We start from the raw sequence: 14,059 nt of genomic DNA on the forward strand, positions 1-14,059 counted from the left end.
AAACTCTGGGAGACATACTCATTTCCTGCTTGGACCCTTAACATATGAATGAAAACACTCCTAGCAAAGCAGGTTTCACAGGATTTTTAGCAATTCTTTCTTATGTCAGATTTCCCCCTAGATACTGCTCTAGCAAGGCAAGGAGCTGCACCCCCCCCCCCATCAGGTTTTCAGGCTTCAGTGGATTAGAGCCAGGAAGTGCTTCTCCCAGAGGACATGGGAACTCAGGCTATGTCACATAGCTGAGGGGCAAAGGCCCATTGCTCCCTCTTTGTCACAGCCCCCCGAGTCCTTCCATGATGGCCTCTCAAATGATTGAGTCTGGCTTAGGTTGCCCCTCGCTGTAAGGAGTTGTACCCATCATCAGCATCAACCATGGTTTTGGGGGCAGGGGGATGAAGCTGAGGCAGCATTTGTTATCAGAGACAAGCTTTTGTCTCCTGTGTCTCGAATTCCAGGTCGCTCACTCATCCTCAGGCATGGGGGTAGTTACAATTCCTGAAAGCAGGCAGAGCAGTCCCCAACAGACATAAAAAATGGGGAGACAATGAAAGAACCCCAAATTGTAAATAATGGAAGAGTCTCCAGAAAAAGCTAAATGAAATTGAAGCAAGCAATCTATCACACAAAGAATAAAAGAAAAATGGTTATAAGGATCTCAAAAAACTCAGTGACAACTACAAGGAACTGAATGGGAATTACAACAGCATGAAAAGGAAATAGAAACTATAAACAAGAACCAGGAATAAATAATACAATATCTGAAAACAAAAAAATACACTAGAAGGAATCACAAGCAGGCTGGGTGAAGCAGAACACTGAACTAGTGAGCTGGAAGACAAGGTAGAAAGAAATACACAGGTAGAGCAAAAAATGAAACAAGACTCAAAAAGTATGAGGATAGTTTAAGAAAACTTCAGGACAACATGAAATATAACAACATTTGCATTGCTGGAATACCAGAAGGAGAAGAAAAGGAGCAAGATATAGAAAACCTGAAAAAATAAGGACAGAAAATTTCCCTAACTTGGAGAGGGGAAAAGCCACAAAAGTTCAGGAAGCACAGAAGGTCCTAATCAGGATGAACCCAAAGAGGCCTACTCGAAGACACATCATAATTAAAATGTCAAATTTCAAAGACAAAGAGAGAATATTAAAAGCAGCAAAGGAGAAACAGATAGTAACGTACCAGAGAGCTCCAATAAAACTAGCAGCTGATTTCTCAACAGAAACACTAAAACCCAGAAGGAAATGGCAAGAAATTTTCTAAGTAATGAAAAGGAAAGGCCTGCAACCAAGACTATTCTACACAGCAAGGCTTTCATTTAAAATGGAGGGTGGAATAAGGAGTGTCCAAGACAAAAAAATGCTAAAAGAATACAACTCCATCAAACCAGCATTGCAAGATGTGCTAAAGGGACTGCTTTAAAGAAGATGAAGGAAAAAAGTAAGAGAGAGAGGAACCAGCCACAAATGGAGAAAAAATGGCAATGAATCAGTCCTAACAATGATAACCTTAAATGTAAATGGACTAGCTATTCCAATATAAAGACATAGGGTAGAAAATATGACCCACATATATGTTGTCTGCAAAAGACCCACCTCAGAACAAAAGACCTACACAGACTAAAGGTGAAGAATTGGAAAAAATATGCAAAGCAAATGAACAGGAAGAAAAAAACTGAAATACTTATATCTGAAAAATAGATTTCAAAGCAAAGGCCATAAAAAGAGATAAAGAGGGTCACTTCATAATAATCAAGGGAAGAATCTGTCAAGATGACTTAAACATTGTAAACATATATGCACCCAAGACAGGAGAACCCAAATACATAAGAAAATAAGATAAAGACAGCAATACACTTATAGTAGAGATTTTAACACCCCACTGTCAACAATGAACAGATCTTCCAGACAAAGTATCAACAAGGATAGTGCAGCACTGAGTAACATGCTAGATCAAATAGACTTAAGTGATATAAACAGAACCTTTCAACCCAAAGAAGCAAACTATACATTCTTTTCAAATGCACATGGAATATTTTCAAGGATAAACTATATGATAGGACAGAAAACAGGCCTTAAAAAATTCATGAACATTAAAGTAATATCAAGCATTTTCTCAGATCGCAATGGCTTGAAACTAGAGACCAACCTCAAGGAAAAAACTTAAAAACAATCAAATCCTTAGAGACAGAATAACATGTTATTAAACAAAGAATGGGTAAACAATGAGATCAAGGAAGAAATCAAAATGTTTGTGGGAACAAGTGAAAATGAACAGAAAACAAACAACCTAAAACCTGTGGGACACAGTGAAGGTAGTCCTGAGAGGGAAGCTCATAGCAATACAGGTCTACCTAAAAAAGATTAAAAAATTCAAATGAATAACCTAACTCAACATCTACAAGAACTAGAGGAACAACAACAAACAAACCCCAGAGTGATTAGAAGGAAGGAAATAATCACGATCAGAGCAGAATTAAATGACTTAGAGACTAAGAAAACAATTCAAAGGATCAATAAATCCAGGAGCTGGTTCTTTGAAAAGATATACAAAATAGACGAGCCTTTAACCATACTCAACAAGAAAAAAAAAGGACCCAAATAAATAAAATCAGAAACAAAAGAGGAGAAATTACAACTGATACAACAGAAATACAAAGGATCATAAGAAATTACTAGGAACTTCTATATGCCAAGAAATTTAAAGACCTGGGTAAAATGGACAAATTTCTAGAAACATATAATTCTCCAAAACCGAGTCAACAAGAAGCAGAAAGTCTGAGTAGACTGATAACAGCTAGTGAAACTGAAGTAGTAATTAAAAAACTCCTGGCACATGAAAGCTCTGGATCGGATAGTTTCACAAGAGAATTTTCCAACACATTTAGAGAACAACTAACCCCAATTCTTCTCAAACTATTCCAAAAAATCCAGGAGGAAAGAAGACCCAAACTCTTTTTATAAGGCCAGTATCATCCTAATTCCAAAACCAGATAAAGACAAAACAAGGAAAGAAAAATACAGTCCAATATCACTCATAAACATAAATGCTAAAATCCTCAACAAAAATGTTGGCAAACAAGATCCAGTAATACATTAAAAGGATCATACATCATGATCAAGTGGGATATATCTCAGGGATGCAAGGATGGTACAATATTCACAAATCAATAAATGTAATACATAAACAATATGAAAGAGAAAAAAACTGCATGATCACATCAATAGATGTGAAAAAAGCATTTGATAAGGTACAACATCCATTTATGATAAAAGCACTCAGCAAAGTGGGACTAGAGAAAGCATTCCTCAACATAATAAAGGCCATATATGAGACACACAGCCAATATCATACTCAATTGGCAAAAACTTAGAGCTTTCCCCCTCAAATCAGGCAGAAGACAAGGATGTCCTCTTTCACCACTTCTACTCAACATAGTATTGGAAGTTCTACTCACAGTGATCAGACAAGAAAAAGAAATAAAAGGTACCCAACTTGGAAAGGAGGAAGCAAAACTGTCATTGTTTACAGATGACACGATAGTGTACATAGAAAATCCTATAGACTCCACCAATAAACTACTTGACCTAATAAGTGAATTTGGCAAAGTGGCAGTATACAAAGTCAATATTCAGAAATCAAAGGTATTTTTGTACACCACAAACAAATATCAGAAACAAAAATTAGGAAAAAGAATCCCATTTGCTACAGCAACAAAAATAAAATACTTAGGAATAAACTTAACCAAGGAGGTATAAGACCTATACTCAGAAAACCACACATCACTGAAGAAACAAATTAAGGAAGACACAAACAAATGGACACATGTACTGTGTTCATGGACTGGGATAATTAACATCATTAAAATGTCCATACTTCCCAAAGCAACTTAGAGATTCAATATAATCCCTATCAAAACACCAATGACATATTTCACAGATCTAGAACAAATATTTCAAAAATTTATATGGAAACATAAATGACCTCAAATAGCCTTGGCAATTTTGAGAAAGATGAAAAAAGTAGGAGGGATCACAATACCTGATATCCAACTAACTATATTACAAGACCACTGTAATCAAAAGTCTGGTACTAGCATAAGAACAGATACATAGACCAATGGAACAGAATAGAGAGCCCAGAAATAAACCCATGTCTCTATGGTCAATTAATATTTGACGAAGGGGGCAGGAGCATAAAATGGAATAAAAATAGCCTCTACAACAAATGGTGTTGGGAGATCTGAACAAGTACATGCAAAAAAAACGAAACCAGGCCATCAACTTACACCATACACTAGAATAAACCCAAGACTAATAAAAGACTTATGATACAAGTTGTGACACTATCAAAGTCCTAGAAGAGAATATTAGGAGGAAAATTTCCCATGGGGCAAAAAAATGTCCATGGGGCAATATTTTCACCAATACCTAAGGCAGGAAAAATAATGGAAAGAATATACAAATGGGACTACATCACACTAGAAAGCTTCTGCACAGCTAAAGAAAATGTCAGCAAAATGAAAAGAGAACCAACCATATGGGAAGAATATATTTGCCAATGATACCTCAGACAAGGGTTTGATCCCCAAAATATATAAAGAATTCACATGACTCCACACCAAGAAGACAAACAACCCAATTAAAAAATGGACAAAGGATCTGAACAGACATTTCTCTAAGGAGGATGTACAGAGAGCCCAGAGACATGTGGAAAAATGCTCAATGTCACTAGCCATCAGAGAGATACAAATTAAAACCACAGTGAGATACCACTTAATACTGGTCAGAATGGCCATCATAACCAAATCAATAAACAAGAAGTGCTGGTGAGGTTGTGGATAAAAGAAAATCCTAGTACACTATGGGTGGGAATGCAGCCACTGTGGAAAACAGTATGGATACCCTAAAAAAACTAAAGATGGAACTGCCTTTTGACCTGGCGATAGCATTACTGGGATTATTTATACCATAAGAATCCTGAAACATCAATTTTTTACAATGTTATTTAATTTTTTTTTTCCAGTACAGTTTTCCATCTATTTCTCCCATCCCAGCCCACCCCGCCCCGTGCTCCCCACCTCTCTCCCATTTCCACCCCCCTTAGCTCTTGTCCTTCTGTCCTTCATACTTGTTCTTCCAAATCTCTCCCCTTTTTTCCCCTTAAATTCCCTCCCCTCTCCCCTCTGGTCACTGTCCCCCTGTTCTCTATTTCAGGGTCTTTGGTTATATTTTGCTTGCTTGTTTGTTTTGTTGTTTAGCTTCCTGTTAAAGGTGAAATCATATAGTATTTGTCTTTCAACACCTGGCCTATTTCACCAGCATAATGCTTTCCAGTTCCATCCATGTTGTTACAAAGGGTAGTAGCTCCTTCTTTCTCTCTGCTGCATAGAATTCCATTGTGTATATGTACCACTATTTTTTGATCCATTCATTTATTGACGGCACCTAGGTTGCTTCCAACTCTTGGCTATTGTAAATTGTGCTGCTATGAACATTGTGGTGCATAGGTTCTTTGAAATGGATGTTTTAGGATTCTTAGGATATAATCCTAGCAGTGGAATTGCTGGGTCAAAAGGCAGGTCGATTTTTATTTTTCTGAGAAAATTTCATACTGTTTTCCATAATGGTTGTACCAGTCTATAATCCCACCAACAGTGAACTAGGGTCCCCTTTTCTCCAATATTTGTTGTTTGTTGCTTTGTTTATGATAGCCATCCTGACCATGTAAAGTGGTATCTCATTGTGGTTTTAATTTGTATGTCTGTGATGGCTAGCAATATTGAGCATTTTTTTCATGTGTCTCTGGGTCCTCTGTATGTCCTCCTTGGAGAAGTGTCTGTTCAAGTCCTTTTCCCATTTTTTAATTGGGTTGGGTGTCTTCTTAGAGTGGAGTCATGTAAGTTCTTTGTATATTTTGGAGAGTAAACCTTTGTCTGTGGTATCATTGGCAAATATATTTTCCCATACAGTTGGTTGTCTTGCTAATTTAATACTGTTTTCTTTAGCCACACAGAAGCTTTTTATTTTGATGAGATCCCATTTATTCTTTCCTTTATATTCCTTGCTCTAGGGGACATAACAGTAAATATGTTGCTGCGTGAAATATCTGAGATTTTCCTGCCTATGTTCTCCTCTAGGACTTTAATGGTTTCATGGCTTATATTTAACTCTTTTATCCACCTTGAATTTATTTTGGTGTATGGTGTAAGTCAGTGCTCAAGTTTCATTTTTTTTTTGCATGGAGCTATCCGGTTCTCCCAACACCATTTGGTTTTTTTTTTTTAATATTTATTTATTTATCTTTAGCGGGGAAGGAGAGAGGGAGAGAAACATCAATGTATGGTTGCCTCTAGTGTGTCCCCTGCTGGGAACTGTCCTACAGGGAACTGGCTTGCAACCCAGGCATGTGCCCTGAATGGGAATTGAACCACGATCCTTTGGTTCGCAGGCCTGCACTCAATCCACTGAGCTATGCCAGCCAGGGCTTCAACACCATTTGTTAAAGAGACTATCTTTACTCCATTTTATGTTACTGCCCCCTTTGTCAAATATTAATTGACTTTAGAGAGTTGGGTTTATTTCTGGGCTCTCTGTTCTGTTCCATTGGTCTATGTGCCTGTTTTTATGCCAGTACCAGGCTGTTTTGATTACAGTGGCCTTGTAATACCGTTTGATATCAGGTATTGTGATCCCTCCTACTTTGTTCTTCTTTCTCAAAAGTGCAGCTGCTATTCGGGGTTGTTTATGGTTCCATATAAATTTTTGAAGTGTTTGTTCTATGTCTGTGAAATATGCCATTGGTACTTTAATAGGTATTGCATTAAATCTGTAAATTGCTTTGGGTAGTATTGACATTTTGATGATGTTAATTCTTCCAATCTATGAACACGGTATATGTTTCCATTTGTTTGTGTCTTCCTTGATTTCTTTCTTCAGGGCTGTATAGTTTTCTGCATACAGGTCTTTTACCTCCTTGGTTAGGTTTATTCCCAGATACGTTATTTTTGTTTTTGCTATATCAAATGGAATTTTTTCCTTGATTTCTGCTTCTGCTGTTTCATTGTTGGTATACAAAAATGCCTTGATCTCCGGATATTGCCTTTGAAACCCGCTGCTGAAACACCAGTTTAAAGGAACCTATGCGCCCCAATGTTCATAGCAGCATAACTTACAATAGCCAAGTACTGGAAGCGACCTAAGTGCCCATCACTAAATGAGTGGTTCAAAAAAATGTGGCATATTTACACAATGTAATACTACACAGCAGAAAGGAAGAAGGAGCTCCTACCCTTTGCAACAGCATAGATGGAACTGGAGAGCATTATGCTAAGTGAAATAAGCCAGGCAGTGAAAGACAAATACCATATAATCTCGCTTATAATTTGAACCTAATCAACAAAACAAATAAGTGAGCTAAAAAGAACTAGAGACATGGAAATAAAGAACAGACTGTCAGTGATCAGAGGGGAGGGTGGAGAGTGATAATGGGCAAAAGAAGAGGAAGGTGCAAGGCAAGGAATATGAATACAGTACTCCTGGGTATGGATAATGGGGTAGGGATTGAATGTGGAAGTGGGTGGGTAGGTGGAACAGGGGAGAGTAATGGAGAAAAAGATGGGAAAACTGTAACTGAACAACAATAATAGAAAAAGAAATTAGAGTATAAAAGAGAGAAAGAGATTCTTCTTTACCATGAAAAGAAAAAAGCACTACATTTTCTTTTTACATTTTAAAGATATGTAAGATTCTTAGTTGTCCTGAAATGTTTTGCACTCATGTCATATGAAATTTTAATTTTATTTATATTAATATTTTCCCATATGAATAACCAATTTTCTTTTTTTCTGATTTTTTGGATAAAATGTAAGAATTTTTTATTTTATTTTTTAAAGTATATTTTATTGATTATGCTATTACATAATCAATTTTTCTCTCACCTTTATTCCCCTTCACCCTGCACCTCCCCTTCCACCAGCATTTCCCCCCACCCTTAGTTTATGGCCATGGGTCATACATATAAGTTTTTTTGCTTCTCCATTTCCTATACTATCCTTAACCTCCCATTGTCTATTTTGTACCTACTAATTATGCTTCTTATTCCCTGTGCCTTTTACCCCATTCTCTCCTATCCCCTCCTCACTGGAAACTCTCCATGTGATCTCCATTTATGTGATTCTGTTCCTGTTCTAGTCGTTTGCTTAGTTTGTTTTTGTTTTTTAGGTTCAGTTGTTGATAGTTGTGAGCTTGTTGTCATTTTACTGTTCATATTATTTATGTTCTCTTTTTTTAGATAAGTTCCTTTAACATTTAATATAATAAAGGCTTAGTGATAATGAACTCCTTTAACTTGATGGACTCCTTTAACTTTAATCTGAGAAGCACTTTATCTGCCCTTCCATTCTAAATGATAGCTTTGCTGGATAGAGCAATCTTGGTTGCCTTTCATGACTTTGAATACTTCTTCCCAGCCTCTTCTTGCCTGTAAGGTTCCTTTTGAGAAATCAGCTACTAGTGTTATGGGAACTCCTTTGTAGTTAACTGTCTCCTTTTTTCTTGCTGCTTTTAAGATTCTTCCCTTACCTTTAATCTTGGGTAATGTAATTATAATGTGTTTTGGTGTGTGCTTCCTTGACTCTAATTTCTTTTGAAGTCTCTGAGCTTCCGAGACTTCTTGGACGTCTATTTCCTTCACCAGGTTGGGGAAGTTCTCCTTCATTATGTTTTCACATAAGTTTCAATTTCTTGGTCTTCCTCTTCTTCTTCTTGCACCCCTCAGATTCAGATCTTGGAATGTTTAAAGATGTCCTGGAGGTTCCTAAGCCTCTCTTCATTTTTTAAAATTCTTGCTTCTTCATTCTCTTCCAGTTGAATGTTTATGTCTTCCTTCTGTTCCAAATCAATGATCTGAGTCCTGGTTTCCTTCCCTTCACTGTTGGTTTCTTGTATATTTTGCTTCATTTCACTTTGCATAGCCTTCAATTCTTCCCCTATTTTGTGTCTGTATTCAGTCATTTCTGTGAGCATCCTCATTATCAATGTTTTGCTACCTCTTCATTTCTTAGTCTTTTCCTGGAATTTTGATCTGTCTTTCACTGAGGCCATATTTCTTTGTCTTGGTGCAATTGTTATGTTGTGAGGTATGGAGCCTTTGCTATTGTGAGGTGTGGAGCCTTGCCCCAGAGTGGGGCAACACATTTGGCTGCATTGTGGTGCTTTATGTGGGAAGGGATTGAGTGGGAATAATGTTCACCCACTTGGCTCTTGCCCCACTTCCAGTCAATTCCCCCACTACCCATAAGCAAATTAGGCCCTTCTGGTGCTATTTCTGGGGTGGATGGATTTGTGAACATTCTAGGACTCTGTGGGTCTCCAATGAACTCTCCTGTGAGTCTGGCAGTTTCTCCTGGTGCCACAACCCCCACAGGTTTTTACAATCAGAGGTTTTGAGATTTTATTTCCTCCTTTTGGAACTCTGGGTTGCACAGTCTGTCCCACTCCCCAGTTGTTTCTCCCAGCTTATCCACATGTGAATGTGGAACCATCTGGCCCACCAGCCACCTTGCCCACCAGGTTTGCCTCCTTGCCACGCATCCTCTCTGCATCGGCTGTTCATCTCTGTGCCTCATCCCAGTCCGGATGAATGTTTCTTCTTTAATTCATTGGTTGTTGGACTTCCATACAGTTCAATTTTATGGCAGTGCTGATTGTTTTTGTTTTAAAATTTGTTATTGTTCTTCTTGGTTGTGCAAAGAAGCCAAGTGTATCTACCAATGCCTCCATCTTGGCTGGAACACCAGATTTTTTTTCTCAAATTTATATTTCATTTCATTGGTCAAATTAGGCAAGTTACCCCCATATTGTTTTTCTTCAAATTGAACAAACTATTTTAATTCATGTGCTACTATAAATGAATTTAGTATCAGTTTGTTATCAGCTTGTTAACTTATACAAACAATTGTATTGGTATTGTGACTGAAATTGTATCTAACATGTAGATTAATCTGAAGAAACTGACATCATTATATTATTGAGCTTTTCCATTCATGAACATTGTATAGCTATTTTTTCAGGACTTTTTAATGCTATTTAGTAATACTTGACAGTATTCTGTATAAAAGCCTTCACTTCTGTTGTTAGTTATTCTTGAGAACTTTATACTTTTGTACCCATTGTGAATGGGATATTCTCACATTTCCCAATTGGTTATTGTGAGTAACTATATATTAGTGCTAGAGATTTTTGTATGCTCATTTGAGAAGAAAGCTTTTAATATCGACTTGCACTTTTTACTAACAAATTTTTATTACATAAATTTTACATTCATTCTAATTCTTCTAAAGTCATGGTTCTCTAGGGATGAGTTAAAATTACCTGCATAGGAGTGCTGACTAAAACATTAAAGACATTTTTCTTTAAGATCATTACATTATATTAGATCCAATTTGGTAAAGACTTAACAACCCCATCTAGTGGCAATTTGAAGTTCTAAGTAAATTGGAAAATGCACTTCCAGGCTTTATTGGGTAGCTGTTTATGTTTAAAAAATCATAATGATCAATATCCTTGTTGGAAGTGTCAAGAAACAGCAAGGATTAATTTGACACATCAAATTAATTATGCTTTTAGTTTTAAGTGTTGCTGATTTCAAATTTAGAATGAGGTATGCTTACAGAGAAAATTATGTACAGCCTCCCATGCTGGAGCCAAATTGTGTGTGTGGAGATTTAATTTTCAGGATTGTTACTCAGGGAGTTATCATAGATCATGTTCACATAATGTTTTAAAAATAACAACCAACAGCTGGCCAGAGTCAACCAATACAACCCTTATAATAACATAATCCTCAGTATCTAGCCAATGAGGACTACTTTGTAGTTAAGGATCCTTTAAAATGAGACCTACTTTTATATTTTAGTAATTAAAATTTTTCTTTGTGTAGGAAATAATATGTTATGCATAGTTGTACTGAATTTCAAAAGCATGGCGACAACTTGCTAACCACTTGAAAAAAAATATTTAACTCTAAAAGAATATTAAGATGTATTTAAGTGTGCATGTACAGAATAGGTTTTAAAAGTTCAAGATTAAAATACATATGAAAGCTTATTTAATTTTGAAGTGTGGAAGACCTTTCTACTGATAGACAAAATTTTCAAGAATAAAAGTTGATTAAAAACTTTCATAGAACAATAAAAAAGTTAAAACAAGTATACCTTTGGCAAAAATTCTAAAATGCTGATTTCTTATGTTAATAAAAGTTAAGGGTGAAGACATCAAGAACAGGCTTTCTTATATTACTAGTTGAGAATATATGTGGAATAAACTTTCTCAAGGGAAATTAGGCAATACTATCACAAGCCTTAAAATATATATAACCTTTGCCCCAGAAATTCCACAACTTGGAATAATTATGGGTTGCAACAAAGATACGATTGCAAGAATATTCTCTATAGGTCAGATGAGGTCCCGAGGGCAAACTCTCAGATGAGGTTAGTGCCTTTGTAAGGAGAGACACCAGCAAGCTTGTTCTTCCTCTTGCTCCACCATGTGTGGACACAGTGAGTAGGGTGCCACCCCCAAGCCAGGAAGAGAGGTCTCACCAGCAGCCAAACTCCCCAACACCCTGACTTGGGACTCCCAGCCTGCAGAATATGAGAAATAAATTTTAAGCCACCCAGTCAGTCTATGGCATTTGGACAAGGTGGCCTGGGTACACTAATACACATGAGGTATGTATTTATTTTCTTCCTTTTTTGCTTATCTATATTTCTAAATGTTGTCTAAGAAACATATTATCCTTATAATTTTACAAGATATTATAAAATATCTTAAATAGTATTACAGATAATTTCCAGCAAATATAGATGATTCAGTAAATAACTCATCACTAGTAAAAATTATGTATTCAAACCTGGTTTGTGATAACTTTGACTTATCTCCATTAATTCTCTCCATATACTAATTATTTGGCCTACAATTATATTTTTAACAAAAACAGATTGAGTCTTTCTTAATTATGAAGATCAAAGATTGATAAGGTTTCTAAATATAGCATTGAAGAACAGGTTTTTCTTCCCATCTACTTTACAAGTTATGTGGAAACATTGACCACTTTAGTAATTATATTTCCAATTAGTGTGGGTAATTAGCATTCTGCCTTAGGATTGCATGCCTAATAATGGTGAAATTATATATTTTCTTGCATTACTAGACATTTTCTAATTATCTTATCCACCCATCCTATTTTCCTTTTATGCCATCAACTTTTACTTTTATTACAATTATATCTAACCATCAAGCAGCGGTGAGTTCCTCCATGGCAGGATGTGATATTTAGTATATCTACACACATGCACACACACACTCATCTTTGTCAGTTTTATTTTCATCATCTCAGTATCCCAACTAAGGCTGGCTATGCCGGTGAGGGAAGGACGGAGGAAGCAGGCATATGTGTTTTATAAATGGCAAGTTTTCTTTGTGACAGCAAAGGGCTTGAACCTTCCTGGGTTCTAAGGAATGTGGAATCCATCCCCAAAGAGCTGAGAAATACTTGGCAGTGGGAAATTTGTCCTCAGGGACAAAACCCCACAATTAAGTGTAAACAGAACATTCAGAATGCCTAACCCTGTGATATACATTTATCACTCGAGTTACCTGACATCTTTGAGTCATTTTTTTTCTTACATTGTGATATTTTCCCACTTCTGTCTCCCTTTCCCAAAGAGGAAGCCAAATATCTTGCAATCCCTGACTCCCTGCATGAGACCTGTCTTACTCTAATCACACTATTCTTAGGAGATAGATCTGGAAAAAGCATGTAAAGAGTCAGGTGCACCTAGAAATGCTGGTCTTTCAACAGACCAGGTGTGTAGAAGAATCCAGTTCCTGGGGGCAGGGAGCCTCAGTGCTTCTGGAATCCAGCCCCGAACATCCTAAGTGCTGAATGCCAGTACCAGTGGTGTTTCTGCTAGAAAAGGAGAAGGTGGCTATTGCTCAAAGATATTCAGATTCACTGTCAGATCCTCTGACTCTACCAGATATTCTGCAAATTATCTAGTATTCTTTCATCAATTCCTCTTCTGGTTAAATTTGCAAAAGTGAATTCTGTAAATTGCAAGTGAGCACTCTGCCCAATATATCATCCCAATCAAAACACCCCTTCCTTCCTCATAGCAAAACAGAGTAACACAAAGCCCAATCCTAGTACAATTTCACTGATCATGGTTTAATTACCACCAAGACCAACAACATTTATAGATATTAATGAGAAAATTTTAAATGTGAATGGTGCTATTTATTCATTTACAGAACTTTAGCAACTAGAAGAAAAGGTAGAGAAAGAAGGAAGAGAAGGAGGAGGAGGGGAAGGGGGAACAGGAGGAGGGGGAGAAGGACGAGAACGAGAACAACAAGAACAAGAACAAGAAGAACTAGAACAAGAATGAGAACAAGAACTAGAACAAGAACAAGAACTTTCTGGCCAAAGCTCCTCCTCTCTGCAGTGATCAGCAGAATTCATTCTTCCTGTTTCCTTGGTTTCAGAAATAATTCAAGAATTCAACCAGAATCTGTGTAGTGACAATTTCCTAATTAACACATGTTTCATCTCTGCAAAACCTCTACTCATTTACTGGGTGGTTAACCACTTACTTCCCAGTTATACGAACACCCTTAAATTCTACTTCATATGCATGCAATGTTGACTACCCCAGGAAAACCCAGGAATCAGCAGGTGAATAGCTTCAATGTAAACATAAACACCAGGAGGTGAATATTTTTATTAGAAGCAACGTGTAGCCAAGATGACAAAAGGAAAGGACACAAGGGAATCAACTGAGATACATCCCCACCTGGAAGGACTGTAATTGGAGGTCACTGCTCTCAGTGACAAGAGATGTGCATCAGATTCAAATGGCTGAAACTGAATTGTTTTCCCAGTTTTATGTAGAAATTTTTGACATAAAACACTGTGCAAATTTAAGGTGTGCAAATGATGATTTGATATACATTTCTATTGTAAAATGTGAAACTGGAGTTTAAAAAGATT

This window comes from Artibeus jamaicensis, unplaced genomic scaffold, assembly GCF_021234435.1.
Source record: "Artibeus jamaicensis isolate MK-2021 breed Jamaican fruit bat unplaced genomic scaffold, CSHL_Jam_final contig_402, whole genome shotgun sequence".
In the NCBI taxonomy this organism is placed as follows: Eukaryota; Metazoa; Chordata; class Mammalia; order Chiroptera; family Phyllostomidae; genus Artibeus; species Artibeus jamaicensis.